This window comes from Rhipicephalus sanguineus, unplaced genomic scaffold, assembly GCF_013339695.2.
Source record: "Rhipicephalus sanguineus isolate Rsan-2018 unplaced genomic scaffold, BIME_Rsan_1.4 Seq34, whole genome shotgun sequence".
NCBI lineage: Eukaryota > Metazoa > Arthropoda > Arachnida > Ixodida > Ixodidae > Rhipicephalus > Rhipicephalus sanguineus.
In genome coordinates, this window is record NW_023615049.1 from 10,906 (window position 1) to 25,205 (window position 14,300).

Below are 14,300 nucleotides of genomic sequence, written 5' to 3' on the forward strand. Positions count from 1 at the left end.
GAACCTTTTTGCGATGGAAAGTTATTTATCACTTCTTGCATTTATGCCTTCTTGCGTTCCAAGGCATTGTTTGGTTCATCGCAGGCGGTCGTAGCTGCAGAGAACGGCGTCAGGAAAGTTACTGTACGAAAGCTGACCGCAAGGCTTCATGCTGCCTACTATTTTTTTCCCCTCACTGCCATTCTACCACTGAAGAAACGCCTGGAAAGTGTGTGACGTCGCTCGCAGCGTCCGAAATCTGCGTGCGGTGCTCGCCGATCTGGTTATCTAATAGTCGCGAGTAACTGGAGCGGGGCACCGCGAGCGCGCGCCCCTGTCACGCTTTAGAAGGCATGTTTTAACTTTTATTCGCTTCGTATGCGCCATATTTTACCGCGACCGTGTCTGAAGTGGTTCGTTGTAAAAGTAGGAGGCTTTGAAAAAATGTTCGCTATATCGGGACGCAGCTTCAATGGTTAGCATAGGAAAATCGTAAGTGCACCCAAATATGATCGTTATAACCGATAGATTGTTATATGTGGGATCGTTATAAGTGGGTTCAACTGTAGTTGCACCTGGCGGCTTGTCATTTTGGAGCTCTCTCATACCGAACAGAGACTGGTCAGTAATGGGGAGCCCTAAATTATTATCTGTTGCACCCGCAGCAAACGATGTGCCATGTTATGACTAACCGGTCCCCAGCAACACATTGCAGCAAAAAAATGCGAGGCCAAAATTCTGTGTCAGTACCCCCTTAAGATACAACACTGCAGGTGCACGGTTCTTCCAAGAGTAAGTACAGTAGAACCCCGCTGTTACGTTCCTCACTGCTTGCGTTTTCTCGGCTGTGACGTCGTTTTCCCGCCGGTCCCGGCATAGCTCCCATATGATACAATGTATTGGGAACCCCGCTGTTACGTCGTAACTGTCGGACCGTTCCGTATGATACGTCGCGAAGTGCGCTCGGAGCCGACCGAGTGACTACCGAGAGAGCGTCCATGGTGCATTTTCACGCAGCTTGGGCCTGGTTTGACCGTAATATTAGCCGCATGAGAAGCGCAAGCAACAGGATCTTTCAATGATGCAAACAAAAGCATGGCCTTCAAGATTTGTATTGCAAACATGGCGTCTATGACGTAATTGCTCGCGAAAGCAAGGCCTTCGAGATTGGCATTTACTATTGACAAAAGCATAGCCTTTGAGATATGCACTGCACAAACATGGCGTTTATGACGTAATTGCTTGCGAAAGCAAGGCCTTCGAGATTGGCATTCACTTCTGCCATCGCGTTGGCGTAGACTCATCATCATCGGTATTTGCCGGAGGACGGAGGAGTTCAAGCTGGTTGGAGCTCGCATGGTCGGTGCGCGCGGTTCGCGGTCGGACTCGCCGCGGTGGTCGTGATTGCGTGTGCTTAGTCTTTTCATGCCTACAGCTGTTGGTGTTAAAAAAAAATCACATACGTTGATTACATTTCTGTGGATGAGGCCCGTCCCCAGCTCCGCGTTCTATCCATCGACTAGATCGCGTGTGAGCGCGCCAATTTTCGTGCTGCTCGTAAGCATTGAAATAAAATTCTGTGCCACTAAACATTTTGTCGTTTTTCCTGTTTTCGGCTCTTACGTTTCCCGTCTCTTACGTTTATTTCCTACGGTCCCTTCAAAAACGTATCAGCGGGTTCTACTGTATATAAATAAAATTCTGCGCAGTTCACCACTACTCAATTCTTTTACTAACTTTCTCATTTACTGCTTCTTACGTTACAGATGAACCTCGATATAAGAACATGGATACAGTGAATTATTGGTTATGTCAAACTCCAGCCAAAGGTTTCAATAATTACAGGTATCTTATCATTTTTATAGCAAACTAATTCGTACCGTGCATGAATATACAAATTTTCCGGGGCCGGAATACAAGTGCTTCAGGAGCATGCATTCATCTTCTCCTATGCACCTAGAATGCCTTCACAGTGTTCGGCATCGACGTCAAACAGTGGTGATAGTCTTTCCTATTCTTTTTTTTAAATGGGAGATGGCCTCCAAGGTCAGCATAGTTGCACTCTCACAGGATGCGCCTGTTTTTATATCCAATGCGCCAAACACACTAGTAGAATGGAGTGGCCTGGACAGTAGATGGTGTAGCGCACGACTGCATGAGTTTCCTCGTCAGACGCTGCCATTTTGAGTTTACACTTTGTGCACATTTATGTCATGTTTTCGCCAGTTGCTTAGGACCCGTGTTTTTAGGTGGTCAACAGCTTGGCAGTGTGTGCATGGTGGAAAAACGTGAAAGAACTGCCTGAAGAAGTTTGTGAGCTTAATGAAATATAGAGCAATTCGTTGCGGTTGGTAGGCGCAGGTTGGTTGCGAGACTGGCTGACGTGGAAATTCTGTGGAGGTGACACACCAGCAGCCTGTGAATGAAGCCGCGGAGGCTGAAGCTGCGGACCCCAAAAACAATCCACTGCCAACTAGAGCAAAGCTGTGGCTGCTTGGCGCAGTGCTCTTGCAGCGCAATGGAAGGCAGTGGGTTTAAAATAGTGGAATGCCTTGACACTGTGAAGCAAGCCATTATACAGCATGATGATGATGATAATGGTGCTTTATGGCGCAAGGGCCACTGATGGCAAAGAGCGCCAGTACATGATATGGAATGTGATGATGCCATCATTGAAAAAAAGAAGTATGTTCTTTTCACCCCAATATGTATTTTGTTCAAGTAAGTGTTTCATAAATCCAGGCTAGCTACCGACTGATTAGCACTAGTGCTTGACGATTTTTCAGTTTAACTTTGTACAACGAATTTTGGCAATCGCAAACTAATTTTGCAGTGTCCATTATAATAAGGTTTGACTAATTCTTACTGCCCCATGAAAAATGTATCAGCAGGAGTGTTCTACAGTGAAACCTCGGTGATACGAATCTCACGGGACCACCAAAATATTCTTATCATCCGAAATTTGTATCACCAGAAAGCATGGAAAATTAGCATGCGACAAAGAAAACTGGCGTACATTTTCATTTATTGTTTTTCAGGGCGACAGCAACGTCAGGAAGAACCCTGAAGATTGTCAGTTAAGTTTTTAGATGTCGGCAATCATACCAGCACTCGTAAATATACGGCCCGTGCGCGCGTATTTAATTAATGAACCAGGTGCGATGTGACCCGCGACAGCAGTAGCCCCTTCCAAATTTTAGTATGCTTTTTGCATGACACCAGAGTACTGCAGCGAGAGTGACCAAAGAAGCACTTTGACGCAATGGATAAAGGCACAAAATTACAGCCAACATGCTCTGAGTACCCCCTTTTCTACTCCTTCCGTCAAATATTTAAGTTTTGTTGTTCTTCTCCAGAAGCACGGTCCTGTGTTATGATTTCTCATCGCGGAGGTGTTGGGGATGTTTTTTGGGAGATTTACGGCCGGGTCCGCACAAGTGCGACCTCAACCGTCGCGCATGTACGTTGTGAGGCCTGACTCCTTCGCCAAGACTGCCCTCGCCTTCTTTCGGTCCTCGTCCACCTTTCATAGATGTCTGATGCATGAGGAAGGCACGTGTAAACACAGTTCAACGACAGCAGCCCGCATCGACGCGTTAGAAAAAAAAAAGCATGGCGCTAATGTCCTCTGTAAGCTAACGCGAAGGCACACGGAGGCACATAAGAGCTCCAAAGATTCGCGCACACAATCTCGGAGGCAGTGACGCGTCTCTGAAGGTTTATTCTGACCGTAAGAAAAGTGTTTTTCTTACACCGTGATTCTGATGATTTGGCAGTGTGGCGCGCATGCCCGCGCTTGCGTTCCCGCGCTCGCACGTGCTTGGCGCGTATTCCGCAACGGCGCGGACAGCACCTCTTCGTACCTGGCCGGTAGCGTACGTTCGTATCAAACGTCGCTGGGTGAAAATCGGTTCGCAACAACCGTACTCCATTCCACTGCAGGCCAATGGGCCTTGGCCGGGACCAACGAAACAGTCGTATCACCCCGAAATTCGTATGAGCTATGATCGTATCACCGAGGTTTCACTGTACTGCATTTAAACGTGACCAGAACACACTCTAACAGTCCTAGGTTCCCGCTGTTCTGGTTCACAAGGGCCCTGACAGTTTCCAAATCAAACTCGAGTGTAGGTAAAACGTGCACCAGACCTTGGAAGGTGTCCTGTTCCATACGGTGATGTGGTGACCCGAGTTGATGAGGTTCTTGACCATGCCTTGGCCCATGTTGCCCAAACCCAGAAACCCAACTTGAGGTTTGATGGGCTGACATGTTTTGACCGCAAGACATCCGATATCCTCTCCACATCCAGGGGTGGTGTCACCTGTCATCCACATGAAAAAGTGACTGCTGTTGTAAAACTTATCGCATAAAAAAGGTTGTTTATACCTTGCAGAGATAATCAAGAAAGAAAAAAGAAAGGCACTTTTACTTTTGCACAAGGAAGAAAGTTTGAAACTGGGAAAGTTGATTTGCTATCATAGCAGCCATGGCCACACTGTTTTATCTACGCTGAGAGTTAATGCTGATAAAATTCTGCATTAAAGACGCGTTTCTGTAACTACAAATGCAAGAATGAAATGAGAATGGCAACGCTTTCTGGTGCATGGTATGCAGTGTAATCAGAGCCATGACAAACTAGTTGAGAGGAACACTAAAGGCTTATTTAATAAACATTTATGCTACAGCAAAAACAGAAGCTGGAGAACATCTAGAACGTCATTACTGACAAAAGCACTTTAGCAGCAGATAAATAAAGGTAAACGTGGAACACAACCTGCGACTCCGGAGTGACATTCTTGTACTAGCGCTATGGCATAACTCCTCAGTATAATTACGTCATAAGAGAGGGCTTCAGAATATGGCCCCCAAAGAAATAGCATTGAAGCCACTGCGCATGTGCCAAAACGCAAACTGCCTTTGGATTTTGTGTAGGGCATGCTATATCGTGAATTTAACTAGGGAGCCCAAAACTTGCCCCAAAAGCTTTGCGTTAACAAACTTGGTGCCATCCATCAAAGTGATGGCTATTGTCAAGGCTAAATTAATCAGATTCCTGAGTACTCATAACCTTGTATAAAAAATTGTGGTGTCAGCTATCATTTTCTCCTATCTCACACTACACACTAAGATAGGCTGGAAAACAGCCTGTGTTTTTAAGATCGGATGTCGATTTCAGAGCTTAACGCAGCTGGTGACTCAAAGTCGGATTGTCTTGGCTGATGACTGTAATTTAGACTCAAAGAAGTGATTACTAGCAAGCTCATTACCACTACAATTTTAAATTATAATTTTAAAGAAATATGTACTGAAGATAATTTCTGTGTCAGCTTTCAATCCACCTTTTTCACGATGTCCGGCTGCATGCGCCCTTCTCCTAGCGGAAAAGTCGCGAAACGTCTTTTCATCTCATAGGCTTTGCTTCTGGCATGCCGGTTGTCCCGACCGCTACCAAAACCCTACGAAAACGGAAGAGGGCAGCACAGGAACTGAAAGAGGCGGATTATTATTCACCCTAGCTTCCCTTTCCAGTTACCACAATGCTGCAAGCGCAAGACACAAACAGTGTGTACAAAACCCTATGCCACAACTTATACCTCTTGCGTGGTCCAAAGCCAGCACATGCAAGGAACTCTCTTGCAGCAAAAAACATGCCATAGTAAAGCGATAATCGCAGAGAATCGTCCATCAAGATAAAACATTTTTTTTGTATTACCCTAGACTCTTGAAATCTCTGCAGTTGAAAAGTTGCACTTTCACTGGCTCTGTGCCACCCATTCACTCGCGTTTCATTATTTTGCTATTGCATAGTGCTGAGCTGGCTTTGCTCGCTAGTGGAAGCTCACTCTAACTGCAAGAAAAAAAACAGTGCCGATCTACATTGCTTCCATATATGGAGTGTTTTTTTTATACATAATGCGAAGTTGCTGAGCAATAAATGCATTACGGGAAGAAAAGTATGGATAATTTTTTACATAAGAAACTGTGGCACAGGATGGCGGGTAGTAAAGGAGTGATGTTGTATATAATGTCAACACTCCTTGATCTTGACAGGCGAGTTGGATTGTGTGCTAGAAGGGGTATGTGGACGCCAGTCTTAAAGGGCCAGTAAGCACCCAGAGTCCAAATTTGTAATTAAGAGATAACTGCGCACTGTACAACATGAACATACCGCTGCAAGAACTTTGAATAGGTGCTGTAGTAGGAAAGTTGTAAAGGATGGAACAACCCTTTTATGCCACTTCGCTGGTTTTGGTTTCTCGCTAGGCCTCCTACCCTTCCCTGACACGAAGAGGAGTAGGCATAGCCAGTCGTCGTGACTACGCCCACTTTGCAATAAAAGACGTCAGAGACTTACGTCAACAGCACGCAGCCAATGACTGAGAAAGCTTTCTCCACGTTACTCCTGTCGTTGCTTGCAGGCGGCCACCCATGAAAACAATGCGAAAAATGTCTCGTCACAACGAATACTTTTTCTGGGTATTTCCGCTTGAATGAAGTTTTCGCGAGTGCCACCACATAAGGAAACGGAGCTTGCCTAGGATTGCCGCGAAATCTCGCCAAAAACTCGACTATTTCTTGTTGCCAGAGCCGTGCGGCCGCATCGCAAGACCCGTGTCTTCATCGGAGACATGCTTTCTGCTACCACAAGCACATCCCAGTAAATTATTCCCCATTGAGATGCTCAGCGACAGATTGTCCATCCGCCATGGTGCTGCCGGCGGATTTGATGCGCGTGCGGGCCGCGGAAGAATCGCTCAAGAACTCCCGCCATTCAGCACTCAAACAAAACTACGGTCGCTCGTCGTCACAGCCCTGCGATCGTGAATGACATCCACGGCATTTTTGAAGGCACATGCGCAGCCGGCGCGCACCTAGTCTAAGCGTAACTGCATTCTGCCGCAACCGCTGCGAACACGTATGCGATCGTGTCGACGCGATCATGGGCGACCACGATAGTACGCGCGCATCCAGCGTACCCACACCGACTCAAAGCAATGCTGCGGTCAAAACCGCGGGATCGTGATCACAGATAGCAAACGACGTAGTTCTGAAGGCACGCGCACGGCCAGCGCACCAACGTTGTAAACGGAACTGCTTTGCCGTCTGCTGCCCGTCGCGGTGTGCAGAAAACCGCGGTCGCTATCGTCACGATCATCGATAGCGAATACGCTCAAGTACGCAGCTAACACTCCGAAGAAAGATTAAGGCAATAAAGTCGTAAAACGGCGCGAAGCGTTTCGGCCTTCCTTCACTTGCTTGTGACTGTGGTAGTGCGGAGCTTCGGCACTTCGTTTTCAGTTAGCCTGTAGCGAACTTTGGCACGCTCCTTCGCGGCGCTACGCGCTCGGCCCGCTTCGAGAGTAGCCTGCATTTAGTATTTGCTCGGGTATAACCCACGTGTACAACTCGCAATTGGCGCAAAGCCACCCTTCCTTGCATTACCGAATTCTTGCGACCATTTCGCGTATAACCTGCACCCCGAGTTTAGCGCAAAATTTTCTGTATATTTTGATTCCCTTGGTGTGCGGCTAAGTACGTCCAAGTTATCTAGAGTTAAATGCAAAGGACAAGCATGCGCTTGCCGGGACCAAAGGACAAGCCATGATCATCAGATCTTCCTAGCTTTTGTAGTCTATAGATGAAATTTCGCTGCAACGAAATTCCGCGACAATGAACTTTTTCGCGCGTCCCGTCATTTCGTTGTAGCGGAATTTGACTGTAGTCTTTTTTGAAATAGAATGTCTGTGCGACTCTGTTGCACTCGCAAAATGTGATTGCCATGACCTTCATTACAGATGAGGAAGCTTGTTTCGGAGATGTCAAAAAGGTCCAGCCCTGTTTACTGGCCCTTAAAGGAGAGACACGGCTTCAAAAACATGTCTTTTATTTTTTGAGCAGATTTCCATTAACTTTCAGAGCTTATGTATTGCTATGTGCAGATTTCTATAGCACTTATATTTCTCATACATTATGGTTTCTAAAATATGCATTTCTTGTATTGTTAGCACACTCTTTTTTTCTTCTGAACTGGTGAGTTTGCAAAGCAAATCAAGTACAGTCGACGTCCGATTTCCCGGACCCTCAAGGACCGCGAAAACGTCCGGAAAAACGAATGCACGTGAAACGCACATTTTTGGTAGGTATTTTTCGCTGACGGAGAGGGTCACAGCCGGAGTACAAGATTCCCATAGCAATTCAGCCAATGCATTGTTTAGGTGGCTCTGAAAAGAGCCGTTTATAAAAAAAAATAAAACGACTGGCCGGCACTACCTCATAGGTCAGCACTTGGGCGCAAAGAAGTCGCTTATTTTCTTTTGCACGGTCCGCTTGCCCGCGATTATGTCTGCCTCAATTTCAGTCAACGTCATGTTGCCGCTGTACACCAATGACAGTGTCATCAGTGCTCGCGTCAACTCCGTGTTCGTTGGCTGTGTAGGAGCTGGCTCTTCGTTCTCGGTGTCGGAGTCATCGGAATCCTCCGTAACTTGATGAATGATTTCGTCATCGGTCAACTCCGCACATAGCTCGAGGTCTTTGTCAGCGTCGGCGAAGCCCTCAAGGGTTATCTCGGCTGGAATCAACACGCCGCCAGCGCGCAGATCGTCGAAGGCAACGTCCGCGGATGGCAGTTCGTCATCGTGAGCCTACGAGGTGGCTTTGTGCGCTTCGAAGGCGCGGACGAAGACGAAGGAGCAGTCGGTGCCATTGCTGTAAACGGCGAATCCGCTCGACGAAAAGCGCAGCACGAAACAGCTAGGAACTCGGTGGATGCTGAAGGTCGGGAAACGTGATCACTGAAGGTAGCGCGCAGCAGCAAACGATCAACCGCAGACACGACCGCAGAGCTGGCACAGCTGACAAAACAACACGTGAACGAACACAGTGAGGTTTGGCTTGGCTAAGCTACGGCTGGCAACGGATTGACACGTGCGGTTTTTCGAGGTTACGGCAGCCGCGGCGCGTGCGGCGTGTGCTCTGCGTTGCTGCTGATGCGAGTATGGTGGGTTCAAGGATATGAAAATGAAACACAACCAAAATGGCGCGTCGGTGGTGACTTGGGTCGGCGGTTAACAGTAAAAAGTCCGGGAAATCGGATGGCGAAGGCTATAAGCGTCCGGAATTTCGGACTTTTTAATACATTGACTCTACGGGAACTTGACGGTGCCACAGATGAGTCCGGGAAATCAGCATGTCCGGAATTTCGGGCGTCCGGGAATCGGACGTCGACTGTAGGTAGTCGAAAGGGGTGTCTCCGTAGTCGCCGGCCGACTCCGTTCGCTGTAACCGATCGGCAGGGTTCAAAGGCGTTCGTTCTAATGTGATTTCGTGCCATTGAAATAATGTATATTTCCACGGTCACGCGGGTACCGTTCGTTTTAAGACGAAGTTCGTTTTAAGTGGGCCGTATATGTGGCTCGACTGTATCTTTATCTTAAGATACACGATACATTCTTCAATGTATCGGAAATACAGATACTGATACACGTCTTGCGAGACGTATCGCGATACAGATACAGTGAAAGCTCGTTAATTCACACCTCATTAATTCGAATTTTGGATAATTCGAAATGGTCGCCGCAGTCCGGTCCGCAGTGCATAGGAGACCATGTGTAAAACGATTCGTTAATTCGAACAGAAATTGCCGCCTCTACGGATAATTCGAAGCGCGCGCCGCCGAGCGTCCATCGTCAAACACTAGTGGAAGCTTTTACGGCGAACGATAGGTGGCACGACCGGTTTTTTTCGAGCTTCAAGTGGCCTCCGAGCAAAGGGCGAGCAAAGTATGGCCTCCGAAATCCAGGGAGCAATTTTTTTTTTTTCGTAGCCCTCCCGCTATCTCAGCGCCTGGCGCCACTTGTACGCGGGACCCGCGGGACGCTGAGGAGTCGGCGGAGTAGTCCTAGCAGTCCTAGGCCGCTCCCGGCAGCGTCACTGTGTTCCTCGAGCACGTTGTTCGTTCACGCCGTCAAGCCGTCTTATTCCGCATCGAAGTTGCAAGATGCCGCGGGGAAACTACTGCGCGAAGACTGTCAAGGAGAAGGTGGAGATTTTGCGAGAGGTTGACCAAGGGAACTCGAGCAAATACGAAATTGCGAGGAAGCACGGCATACCTCCGAGCACGTTGTCAACCTACATACGCAACAGGACGGCCATTGAAAACGCCTATGAAGCCGAGGATTTTGGCGCCAGTCGAAAAAGGCTAAGGACAGCGAAGTTCCCGGAACTGGAGTCGCTTTGATTATCTGGGTTAAAGAAATGAGAGCCCAGAGTATCGCATTGAGCGGCCCTATCATCATGGCCAAGGCAGCCGATTTCGCCCTGCGCTTGGACATTGAAGACTTTGTCGCCTCCGAGGGATGGTTTCATCGTTTCAGGGAGCGGCACAATCTCGTATTCCGCACGTTATCCGGCGAGGCAAAGGAAGTGGACGCCGAAACATGCGCTACTTGGAGAAGCGACACCCTGCAGCAGTACTTGGAGAGCTACTCACCACAGGATGTGTTTAACGCTGACGAGACAGCGTTATTTTTCAAGTTGCAGCCAGACAAGACGATCACCTACAAGGGAGACAGCTGTGCGGCGGCAAGCGCAGCAAAGAGCGTGTCACTGTTCTGGTCGCCGCAAATATGGACCGGTACGGAAAAGGTCCCCCTTTTTGTGATTGGCAAAGCACTCAAGCCACGGTGCTTCAAAAACATTCGGTCACTGCCGACGGAGTACGCCGCAAACAGAAAGCCTGGATGACAGGTGACCTATTCAGGAAGTGGCTACTGAAATTCGACAGGCGAATGGAACTGGGCGGCAGACGCGTTCTTCTTGTCGTCGACAACTGTTCGGCGCACAAAGTCGACGTTGAGCTGAGAGCAACAAAGTTAGTGTTCCTTCCAGCAAATACGACTGCGGCCCTACAGCCAATGGACCAGGGTGTGATAAGGAACATCAAGTGCTTTTATAGGCGTCACATGCTGGAGAGAATGATTTTGTGCGCGGGCGACAGGAAGGACTTCGGCATTACGCTGCTCACTGCCATGCACATGTTGGTGCGCGCATGGGAACAGGTGACCGCGACCACAATCGCAACTGTTTCCGCCACAGTGGATTTGCAGCTGGAAGTGCGCAGGATAGTTGTGACGTCGACGTGGACGGGGCTGAGGAGCTCATGCCAGTGGCATTGCGCGACACTCTTCGGGGCGTACGTTTTGCCGATTATGTGAAGTTGACACCGGTGCATCGGTGTGTGGTGCCCTGACTTGATGAGGACATTATCGCTCAAGTAGCCGGTGCGCAGCCTGTTGCTGAAGAGCCAGAAGGTGAGGAAGACGAAGATGACGAAGCGCCTGTGCGCCCGTCAGCTTCTGCGGTGATGGAGGCACTTAATGTGGCGCGTCTCTTCTTCAGCTTTGAAGAGGGTGAAGAGGATTCCCTGCGCCGCGTCCGCGCGCTGGAACAGAGAGCCGCAGCTGTGGCATTCAGAGAAAAGAAGCAGATGGTCATCACCGACTTTTTGGCCAATAAATATTTTTCGTGCCCCACCCCCGAAATCCACCCATTTTTGCTCACTTTCATTATTTCGAATTTTGTTTAATTCGAAATTGCTCAGCGTTCCCGTGGAATTCGAATTAACGAGCTTTTACTGTACAAGATACGTAAGAGTATCTAAGATAGTATCAAGAACTGTATCTTTATACAACCCAGCACTGGCACACTAATAGCACGAGAAAATTTTAGACAGCCGTGACCTCGCGACATGAAAGCAGACGACAAAGCTCTTCCGGAGCGAAGATCGGACCGATGGCGAGGCATGCAGGAGCAACATGGCGAACGTAGCCAATCGGAAGGCCTTGGAACAAACTTCAAACATTTGTTTTTGTATGCTTTTTTTCTGAATGGAGGACCTAGCTGAAGCGAGAAATTTGAAGGCGCAGAAATGCTCTTTCGACGAGCCCAAGATGGCGGCGCCCGGTTGCGCCATTGCAGAACTATAATTTTTGTTTTAAACGCAGTTTTCTTCTTTTGCTATTTCCGCAATAATTTTTGCCACCCTCGGCAAACACAAACAAATTTTACCGCACTTGTACTTGGTTTTCAGTTGACGATATATTTGGAATCAGAAAAAGGGCTACAGAAAACTGAAAATGCGATTTTCAAATATCGATTCTTTTGTTATTTTTAGCGAAAAGAAAGCCGCATCCCCCTTAGAAATAAATCTGTTCTTTGACCATGTTTCTGACTTGTAATTGTTCCTGTCTCGCAAGAACATACTCAAGGATTCCCTGCAACTTTTTTCTGTAATTTCTGCTGCGAAGTATTCGAAAATATTTGAGAAATATTCGAAAATTATTCGATTCGATTCGCACTCAATCTTTATTATTCGAATTTGCTTCACAGAAAAATTTGCTATTCACACAGCTTTAATTAATTTACATTTTATCTATAAGAAAGAGATATCACATATCACTGGACAAGAACAAGCATTTGGATGCAAGCTCAAAGTGTTACTTTTATGACACAGGCACAATGTTCCATGCAGCACCAAAAAAATTCTAATGATCAGTCCTTAAAAGGCATTTCACTAATTCCAGCAGGCTGCCGATTCCGTAAAAAGGTACTAGTTCAGGGCGCCTCCATATGACGTCACCGCATTGCAGGTCTCCATGACGCAAGCATCAATCCCACCCGTGCTTCATCTTCAACAACCAGTGCAGAGCGGACAACGAACGAGGAAGGAAACAAAGACAAGCGCCGACTTCCAACTGAGGATTTATTGAAAAATGCACATATATGTTGGCATACTACATCATGTTTACATAATATTAATGAGCACTAATGGACAATAATCGCCGTCATGGCAACTGGCGGCGCTGACTGACGCTCCCACGTTTAATACACATATATACCCCATAAAGTGGACGGGGGGATGGCCGCCGTGGTAGCTCAGTTGGTAGAGCATCGGACGTGTTATTCGAAGGTCGCAGGTTCGGTCCCTGCCCGTGGCAAGCTATCTTTCCGTCCACTTTTCTTTCTTGACATTTACATTACATTTACTACTAATAACGTCCCCTATACTTTCCTTGGCATTATTGTCTGTTAGTGCTCATTAATATTGTGTACAGTAAAACCTCGGTGATACGATCACGGCTCGTACGAATTTCGGAGTGATACGAATTTTTCTGTGGTCCCTGCCAAAGCCCATTAGCCTGCAGTGTATTGGAGTTCGGTTGTTGCGAACCGATTCGCACCCCGCGACGTTTGATACAAACGTACGTTTGCGCACAGGTACGAACAGGTGCTGCCCGCGCTGCCGCAGAAGACGTGGCAATCTCGCGGGGGCGCGGGCATGCGCTCTGCGCGACCATCAACGGTGCGTCCTTGCCTCCGAGATAGTGCACGCGAACCTTGGAGGCCTTTATGCGCCTTCGCGTTTAGATTACACATGACGTTGATGTCGTGCTTTTTTTTTCAACGCGTTCACGCGAGCTCCTGTGCTCGATGGCAGCAGCGTCTTTGTACTTTGTTAATACGTGCCTGCACGTCGATGCAAGCCATGTCCCGCAATCAGACTTCTATGAAACAAGACTGAAACTTGGGCTGCGGGTCCGTTATGAAGTCCCATGAAAGGTGGACGAAGACCCCAAGGGACAAAGTGGACGGTCTTGGCGAAGGAGCTTGGCCTCTATCTATCGTGTGCAAAGGGCTTTTTAAGTCACTTTCGCCGCAGTACTCTGGTGTCATGCAAAAAAGCGTAGTAAGATTAGGAAGGGGCTACTAGCGGTCACGGGGCACAACACATCTGGTTCATTAATTACAAACACGCGCCTGCACGGTATTTCTACAAGTACAAGTATGATCGTTGACGTCTAAGAACTTTACTGGCAATCATTAAGAGCCGTTCATGACGTCGCTGCGGCCCTGGGAAACACTAAATCAAAATGCATGCCAACTTTCTTTTGTCGCATACTAATTTTCCATGTTTTCTGGTGATACGAATTTCGGATGATACGAATATTTTTGGCAACCCCGCGAGATTCGTATCACCGAGGTTTTACTGTATATTAAGAAAAACGAGCCCCTTAAAATTTTCCACTTCTTTCCTTCATTCATAGCGAGGGTCTCGTTCTGGCACACTTGATGCTTTCAGGAAGTATGCGAGGGATTATTGGTCAGCTGCCAGCTCGTAATAAGTTCACGTGCTACATGACGCCAACAGGCGGAAAAAGAGTGTTCCACGCTCACCGTCAAGGCTACTGGCAGCGCTGACTGACGCTCCCACGTTTAATACACATATATACCCCATAAAGTGGACGGGGGGATGGCCGCC

General features: G+C 47.8%; 1 non-coding gene across 1 annotated transcript; it reads left to right on the plus strand.

Annotated features, from left to right (window-relative positions):
- The first annotated feature begins 12,905 nt into the window (after positions 1 to 12,905).
- Trnat-ugu (transfer RNA threonine (anticodon UGU)) lies at positions 12,906 to 12,978 on the plus strand. The gene has a single exon. It is a non-coding gene; the product is annotated as a tRNA-Thr (tRNA).
- Positions 12,979 to 14,300: the final 1,322 nt, after the last annotated feature.